We start from the raw sequence: 9440 nt of genomic DNA on the forward strand, positions 1-9440 counted from the left end.
AACCAGAGGGAAAGAATGTGGCTAGGAATGACAATCTGCAACCAGAGGCACCTGTCTCCGACGCTATATCAATCTCTCTCCTCTAATTCAATCAGTCCACACATATAGCACGCCATCGTTACAGTTATGACAACCATTTTTGAGAAATTTAGGAGTATGTGAATAAATAACATGTTAACAAGTTATACACAGATATATACACATATATATATATATATATATATATATATATATATATATATATATATATATATATATATTATTTTTTTTTTTTTTTTTTTTTTTTTTTTTTTTTTCAGTTAGACACTATAGATTTGCATATAGGACCTGAATATATGCGATCAAAGACACGTGGGACACCACAGAAGACCGTTGGTTTTAGTTCTGCAATATCCTCCACCAAAAGCTTCACATCCTGCGAGAATAAACAAGCATTACTGTGAAATCAAGAAACTAGCACTAGATTTTTAAGTGCATAAAGATGGTGGACAATTGAGAAAAAAAAACAACACAAAGCAGTATACCCCGCGCCAGAAGCCTATTGAAGCACTTTTTGATATGAAAAATTCCTCTATCACCCGATCAAATATATGTGCTAGAGGAAGAAACGAGAGATAAACATCCTTCTCTGTGAGCTGCAATCAAATATATGTGCTAGAGGAAGAAACGAGAGATAAACATCCTTCTCTGTGAGCTGCAAGGTTTTGCAAAGAAGTTTTCCAGCGCATAAAAATCATGAGTTAAAGAATTTACCTCTTCATTCTGACATTTAAGAAAATAACCAATTCCAGTCACCATAGAAACAATGTTTTCATTTGTGATCAATACGCCTTTAGGTTCACCAGTTGTGCCACTAGTGTACATTATCGTGCAGATATCGCTCTTTTTGGGTAATAATAGTTCAAACCTCCTTTCCTCACCCTGCAGAAGATATAAGAAAAATGGCCTTTATAATTTACTTTGCAGTTGCAGTAAACTACTATGTAAAGATCGTTGAGCTTATATATTTTTCCACCAACCACATAAGAAAGACATACAAATTTAGAGCAAATCAAACAATACATGATCAAAAGCAGAAATTCACAAACTATTGATTTCTCAAGGAATTCAGACCTATTTGGTTCAAATAACCTTTTTACTTTCAAAAATGTTTTGATTGACTCTACTCTATAATTCCAATGTCGAAGAGATCAGAAGCTAGTAATAAATTTTTTGTACATGTTCCGACTGGTGGCACAGGCTGTCAGAAAACTTAGTTTATGGCAGACACATATCTGACAAGGAAAATTGTCAAAATTATAATTAGAAAGGTTGTATCAAGCACGAAATAAAGAGAGTTGAACTAATAAGTGAAAACAGAATGTCATAAGGTTTCCATTCAAGAAGAAAGGTCTTCACCGTTGTCTGGAAGACATCCAAACTTTTCTTCTGATGAACAATATAAAGTTGCAATAGCCACTTTCATTTTGCCAGTGGGATACAGATAAAGCATAGCATTTCCTTCTACTACCATCTTGTATCACCTTTCCCATGAGCTTGAACTTGAGATTCAAGGGTGAGGAAATTTTAAAGAGATTTCATGAAACAGAAAGAAAGAAGATGATAGCAAAGTCACTTTGCAGGCACTGGGCTTAGAAGTTAGATCTATCTTAATCCTGGATCTAGCAAGCACCAAAAGGGGTCAAATCCCTCAAGGTGGAACATTTTGAGAGTGCAAACACCTGAGGTTTTCACCTTAAGGGATCTCATCTAAGCTATAGTTTATTTTTCAGGCCAGCTTGAAAGAAAAAAAATATTGTTTTGATTTTTTAATCACTATTTTATTAATCCTACCTGGACTGTAGAACGTGCCTCTTGGTGCAACAAGGAATAAACCAAGAATTTAATAAACAACACAGGTTAAAGTAGAATACCAATCCAATAAATCATATAGAGGCATGAAAATTATGAAGCTACAAGTAATCATCAAATGAATAATTTTAAATGCATATGGGATATACCAGCAACAAAAAGTCATTCCAAGTATAGACTTTGAGTCCTAGCCGTTCAATTTCTTCTCTCTGGGAATCTGTGATTTTGCCAAAGCTTACAATTGTTGCACTCAAAAGTTTGATATCAGACTTACTTTAAAAATAAATATCAACAAACTGAAGAGTTCTAAATATGGTCAGATAAGAAGGATGAAATGGTAGGATACTCAGAATCACCAGAGTTTAAATGGGTTTGTGCTAGTGTCCCTATTCAATGCCACTAATATACAATCTAGATTCAATGCATCCTTACATGTACAGTCAATAACACAAAAACAGAGTTAGTAGAACACCTCACCCTCAATTTGATGCATCTTCAAGCTTCGCAACTTCAAGGCTTTGCATATCACATCAGAGTTTTCCAAGTTTAAGTGGATCTGTGCTATGCAACCTCAATGTTGTGCATATCACATCAGAGTCACCCAAGTTTAATTGGATCTGTGCTAGTGTCCACACTCAATAAAGTCAATGCACTATTTAGATTTAAGACACTGTTACACAGTCATGCATAAATGAGTTGATGGGTCATTACATCCTCTATTTGAACACGAGAATTTATGGTGCATATCACAATTTAGATGGGTCTATGACAGTGTACATATTGGATGCACCCAATGCAGCATCTAGATTTAATACAACTTTACCCATATATAAGTTTATAACACATTTAACTTTACCCAATACACCATCGTTTTAACTGTGAAATTCCTCTGTTGTTTTTTCAGGTGCAACAAGTTCTACCCTTCAAGGGTTGCCTTGAAGAAACTCAATTGCCAAACACAAACACATAGTTTTTCACACTGTCAATTCAACAAGTTATTGTGTTGGTTCAGCATAAATACGACCAGCAGCACTTGAAGCAACGACTTATGCTGTTGATTATGATCTTCGTGATCGAGATGCACCACTTGAAGCAGCAACTTATTCTGTTGATTATGACCTTCGTGATCAAGAGAAAATGTACCAGGTTTTTGAAAAGGTTAACAATATGTGCAACATAAGTTGCAGAGACATGGAATCCACCGCAGAATGAACCAGGTCGAGGAATGAACAAGGCCGAGGTTAAGGCGGGCCTCAAGGAGGGCACAAGGCTAAGGAATGAACAATGTCGAGGTTAATGAGGGCAGAGTTTTGATAAATGGAACGATGCGACACATCGCCCTCATGGTGGGTTCCACATGGCGTTTTGTTTAGGATGATTACTATGCTATGTGTAATTGTAATTTATAAAGTTTGCATTTTCATGCGCTACATGTGCCTCTTGCCTCACCAAGAGGTGTAACCAGAGAACGATTGCCTTGAAGAAACTCAATTGCCAAACACAAACACATAGTTTTTCACACTGTCAATTCAGCGAGTTATTCTATTGGTTCAGCATAAGTACGACCAGCAGCACTTGAAGAAGCGGCTTATTCTGTTGATTATGACCTTCGTGATCGAGATGCAGCACTTGAATCAGCGGCTTATTCTGTTGATTATGACCTTCGTGATCGAGATGCAGTAGATCCACCCACAGATCTTTGCTGTTGTTTATTCAGTCTTAGTTACTAGTGCTAGATATACTGTTCCTAGGTATTTTGTACAGGTTAAATGCTCCATGTCGTATGCATTTATTATCGAAATTCCCCAAGATGCATCTAGTTTCTAGGCTTAAATGCTCCATGCAAAAAAACACATTGGACGGTTTTTGTTCTGACATTATGTTCAATTCTGGGCAATTTCTTCCCGGGAAAAATGAAATAAGAATATAGATAATAATCAATTGAAGAACCAGTTTAAGCATCACTAGTAATAGTACCAAGAGCGCAGGAGCGGAACCAGTTTAACCAGTTCGAGCCACACACTATCAACGAAGTTCAAAAGGATAAGGTTGGTTTAGTTTCCAAGTATTTATTTTCACAGATTTATAAGCTTTCTTCAGGCCAACTAATTTTACCTTTCGTGCATTTGTCCAATGCGAGTGGTCCCACCATGGTAAAATATTGAAATAAGATCAGCTTGGAACAAATGACTAAAATGTGAATCTAATTTTCACCTTCATTTTTATGATATTTGAAATTCACAGATAAAACATTTGATGTAGTACCTTGTTCTAGTAGATGATGACGTGAGGTACAAAGTCCTGCAACTGTAACAAAAATTGACATGAGGTACAAACTCCTGCAACTGCAACAAAAATTATTGTTTTCAGCTTTAAACTAACAAAAAATTATTGTTTTTAGTAATAAGCTAATTGAAGTTCATAAAATCATCTCCATATTTATGATTCCTTCTAATAAAGTCCTGCAGTAGCAACAAAGGCATTCACAGGTAGATTACCTATGAAGCCAACCAGCACCTCGCCTAGCAAAGGCATAGATGGGAGCAGGTTCTGATGTCTCTGCTTCAGTCTGGTGGGTCTCCTGTTTTCGTAGCAACTGGTTAAAAGGAAAGAGCCTCAAGGGCAGGTGAAAAGACAGTTATGTGTACCTATCTGCCTAAAGATGGAAGGCTCTATATAAATGAGAGAAGACATCAGTGCGACATAAGCGGCTTTGGGTGACTGGTTTGCTGACTCAGAAATGAAACAATGCAGTGGTCGACAACAAGTACCCTGGATAATGCGAAGATAGCTCCCGTTGCTTCATAGCTCTCCCTATTGTGCTGCTTCTGCTTCAGAGCTCTCTTCTGCCCTGGAACCTGGGTTACTGGTTAAGAAGGAAGGCTCTGCAGGCAAGTACCCTGGATAATGTGAAGATAGCTCCGTTCCGTAGACGACACCACATTAACATGTGTCAACTTCAACCACACTGCACGAACACGTCGCAACTACAGCGATTAAGAAATGGCGTATGGAAACTTGATCTTCCCTGGCATTTCCAAATTGGGCTAGCATTTAATATTGCTAAACTAATGTTAGCATTAGTCTACAGTTTGAAACAATTTCGAAATATGAAAAACACAAACGAAAAATAACATAAGATTATCACCCCTCGGCCTCGGGAAGAGGCTAAATAAGACCACGAAAAAAAATTAGAATATGGTTTGCGGACAACATAGCACATCGATGCTAAAAGCTTACTAAATATTTTGGGCAAACTAATGTTAACTCATCGAAATCGATTACTATAGTCCCTGGCCATTGCCAGATGGTAGGGACTAATAAGATGCTTCTTGAAAATAATATAAAGAAGACACTAACCACTTCAGTAGAGGCATTAAAAGTATCCACCCACGTAAAGAAAAATTATTGCAAATCGGCATATAATAGAAGTTTCAACGATCTTCACTTACTATATTGACCCTCCACAAACTCCTCAACACTTCTATGTTATCAGCGTACCTAAAAATATAAAATCCACTTTCCTCCTTAGTTGTAAAGTGCTTTAAAAATATTAAAGTAGAGAATTGTAAAGTGTATATATATATATATATATATATATATATATATATATAGATATATATTTTACATAGTTGTGGGTGATAAGAATCACTTGATGATTCATTCTTTCTGCGTTGATGACCTTGTTTAGAAACTGTATTCCAACCAGAAATTAGTCTAATTAGTATTTGATGATTAGTCAAGTGACAACATTTCTTTCGTATGTAATGTCTACTTTAATTTGATTTGGATGTCGATAAAAAAATTTGCATCTTTGCTTTTGCAGATCTATAATCAATATAAACACAATACTTTATTATTACAATTTGTTGATATTAATTTTGTAATATATTACTAATTTATTAATTTATTTTTGCTTATCTTATGTTTGAAGGTTAAATTATAGTATTTCCATCTTCAGAGTTCAAATTAATGTCACAAAAACTATTATTCCTCTTGCTTGGCTTGGCTTGGCTTGGCATGACATGTTGGATTGTTGTTAATTGGGGTAAAAGAATATCAGAAAGTTTCTAATGATTAATTTCTCATCCATATATGTGGGAGCAACACCTAAAAAATGTACCATAACGATGTCTCATTGTTTGAGTTTGGCAGGCTAGACTGGACTGTACCAATAAGAGACAAACTCAACAAATGGAAGTCATGAATTTGCCCATGAATAATGATATTGTCGTTGCCCATGTCAACAAGAACTCAAAAATAATGGAGGAAAATGTGGGCAAATATTTTGTTGTTGAAGTTTTACCAAGTTCCCAATAGTTGGAGATAAATAAACACAATAGTTGGAGGCCATTCATTCTCAACATGATCTCAAGGCCCACTCCACTTATGCAGTGAATTCATTCATTGAATCGTACTCCACGTCCCCCTATAAATAAATTCGTATATCAAGGCATTATCATTTATACTTCCTCAACTCATACTTACACTTTAAACTTCCTGTTGCAAGTAATTACACTCACCCACAATTTTTGGTGTTGATATTTTTTCCCTCAAAATCTATTTTTGCGGCATTGATTCGTTTTTGAAGTTCTACCAGAATCCCAATTGTTGAAGATAAATAAACACAATAGTTGGAGGCCATTCGTTCCCAAAATTATCTCAAGGCCCACTCCACTTGTGCAGTGAATTCATTCATTGAATCATACTCCTTGTCCCCCTATAAATAAACTTGTATACAATCTCATTACCAAGTGTGCTTCCTCAGCTCATACTTACACTCTAAACTTCCTGCTGCAAGTAATTACAACCACTCACAATTTCTGGTGTTGATATTTTTTCCCTCATATTTTGTTTTTTGTGCCATTGATTTGGCCTTGTGATGCTGCAGTCTGCAGTCGTTGTTGTTGCAGTGAGAGATTACTAATACTGCAAGAACTACGAGCACGAGCATCCAGAAGGAGATAATAACTGCCAGTGGAGGCAGAAGCAGAAGAGAAGAAGATGACATTAGCACTGGTGTGTGCACTCTACATGGATCTAGATACGAGAGATGCAGAAATTAGAACGGATGTCATTTAATAGGGAAAACAGTAGATGGACAAATGTCAAACTAAGATGAAAAGAGTAGACAATTCCTAGCCTAACCAATTTAAAAAAGGAACACCTTCGATGTAATTACTTATGAACCTTAAATATAAATATTTTTTTAATAAAAAATGGATAAGTTGAGGGGAAATCTTGGATAAAATAAATATTATTATCATATTTTACCCAATATTCATCACCACCCCCACCTAGTAGAGAGTGGCCAAGGGTGGGGCGAAATACTAATTAAAATGTAATATTATTACATTTTACCTAATATTTTTCGTCACCCCTGAGACTAAATATTATATTTTACTCAATATTTCCCCTCACCTACTAATTTTATTGTTGAGTTTGTTTACTTTTGAACTTCAAATATAAAGAAAAATAACAATATAAAGTAGATCAGTTGAGGGGAAATATTGGTAAAATGTAGTAATATAGTATTATATTTTACCCAATAATTCTCGCAACCTAGTAAAAAGTGCATGGAGGTAGGCAAAAATATTAATGTAACAATTATATTTTACCTATTATTTCCCCCACCTCCTCTCCTCACCCAAGCTCACCTTCATAGTTAAGCTTATTCATTTCTAAACTTACCATCATAGCTCTATTTCTATAACACATTATTACACAAAAATTAATAGAATATATTACAAATATTATATTAAAGTGATTGTCATTAGAATGAAGAAGTATTTATTGTTTTGTAGGTTGTACAATCCTGCTTAACTCTCCTCTTCTTAAAAACACCTTCTTGAATCACCAAATAGCCTTCAAGAGTGTGATGAGTAATTTTGACCATTTATGGCAGGACACATGCATCTATAGCCTTTGGTCCTCTCTTTGCTTGCCATAGTCACATGGGAAACATGGGAGCTAACTCCAAATCTTGTTCATGCAGTAGCTGCATCAAGAAATGTACAGACTATTCACATTTTCATGGACAACATAGGGATATACAATAGCATAAATCCACTCTAAAAATTATATACTATTCTCTTCCCATATTCCTAGTCTTTCCAGTGAATCAACTATGTAAAATTGGAGGGTAGATTTTATTAAAAACATAACCACCTTGAACGAAACCCCAACAATACAAGAATTCAAACTCTAATATAGAACTATAGCGAGAATAACACTGAATCAGGAAGCTCTGAAGCTTCTATGCATATATACACATTATGTATTCATTTATTCAACAATAGAAACAAAACATACAAAAAGAAATAGGACCACTGAATAGATCCATATAAACGTGTAGCATGAAAATATCAATAAAAATATTACATGGATTCAGCGTCTGTAACACCCTCCTCCACATCTACCTAAGTAATCGGCCAATCGGGGTAAACATGTGATGAGAGGCTACCGTGATTGGATTCAACCTCCTATGTGACCTTAAGGAAATGGAATCACCGAAAACACAACATACATAACTTCCACATCTGCTACAGGACCCTTGAGAACCATCTCAACAATTCAGACAACTTGCCCCTAGGTCCCACTGAAGTTTTTGGTCACTTGACCTCTGGACGCTCTCATGCTATGGGCATGCCAACTTCTAGGGACCTCTAGACGCTCTCATAGGGCCACAAGCCAGTGTTTAGGGACCATTTTGTCCATTTTTGTGCCATCATCCCCATTATTTGAGCCACTTTTTCATGCTCAGAGCCCAAGTCATTGCCCATAATGGAATGACATCTGCAAAGCAGTAAAAAAACAAGGAAAAAATGATGCAAAAGCAATTAATTGAACATGCCCTTAACCAGACCCCTACAAGCCATGACAAGCATTTCGTCAAACATATCACAAACATGTAATCTAAACGTTTAAACAACAGATTTAAGCATAGGAATCTTGTACTTATCTCAGAATCAATAAGAACCATTTTCCCTCATGTCATTTGTTGCATTATCATCTATTAGGTCATAAATACATTGTCCATTCATTTACAAGTAAAAGAATTATGAGAGCCATAAATAGTTGTTGTCATAAAACATATACATAACCAACATAATAACAACAGAAATACCATAAATGCATCAGCCATAGAATCCACTTATAAACCAATACATTTACACATGAAAACTAAAGGGATAAATTTCTCATTAATGAATGTAGAAACCATTTGGGGATGGGACTACGACATTCCACCCAACCATAGATTGGCTAAGCCAAATCTCTCTTGAGCCAACTGCCCCCGTGCCATATTCCAAGCCGGAGTGTGGGACTCATAACCAACTGAAAATAACCAACAAGCATGGATGCTACAGGAGTTCTCCACCTACACCATGAGGGATTTGAGTGCCTCCTAGTCTTTTAGGCTTTATTGTAATCCACAGTCTAATCCAGGAATCACTAGGCCCTACACCTAGACCCACTCTCAAGGCTTTACCGTGCATCCCATACCAGGACTACTAGGCTCAACGAAGAGAAATCCACCTCTTGGCTTTATCATATATCCCACCACTCACTGGCAAAGATTCCTAGGCCCA

The 9440-nt window shown here is 36.1% G+C and overlaps 1 pseudogene across 1 annotated transcript; it reads right to left on the reverse strand.

Annotated features, from left to right (window-relative positions):
* Window positions 1–295: 295 nt before the first annotated feature.
* Window positions 296–2090, reverse strand: LOC149208291 (long chain acyl-CoA synthetase 4 pseudogene; annotated as a pseudogene). The gene is made up of 4 exons (XR_016253063.1): window positions 2001–2090; window positions 754–921; window positions 525–635; window positions 296–415 (listed from the first exon to the last, which is right to left on the reverse strand). The product of XR_016253063.1 is annotated as a long chain acyl-CoA synthetase 4 pseudogene (transcript).
* Between the last annotated feature and the right edge of the window lie 7350 nt (window positions 2091–9440).

The sequence above is a fragment of the Pinus tabuliformis genome, chromosome 1_2 (assembly GCF_031772625.1).
Source record: "Pinus tabuliformis cultivar Carrire ecotype Pingquan chromosome 1_2, CPIR1, whole genome shotgun sequence".
Classification (NCBI taxonomy): Eukaryota; Viridiplantae; Streptophyta; class Pinopsida; order Pinales; family Pinaceae; genus Pinus; species Pinus tabuliformis.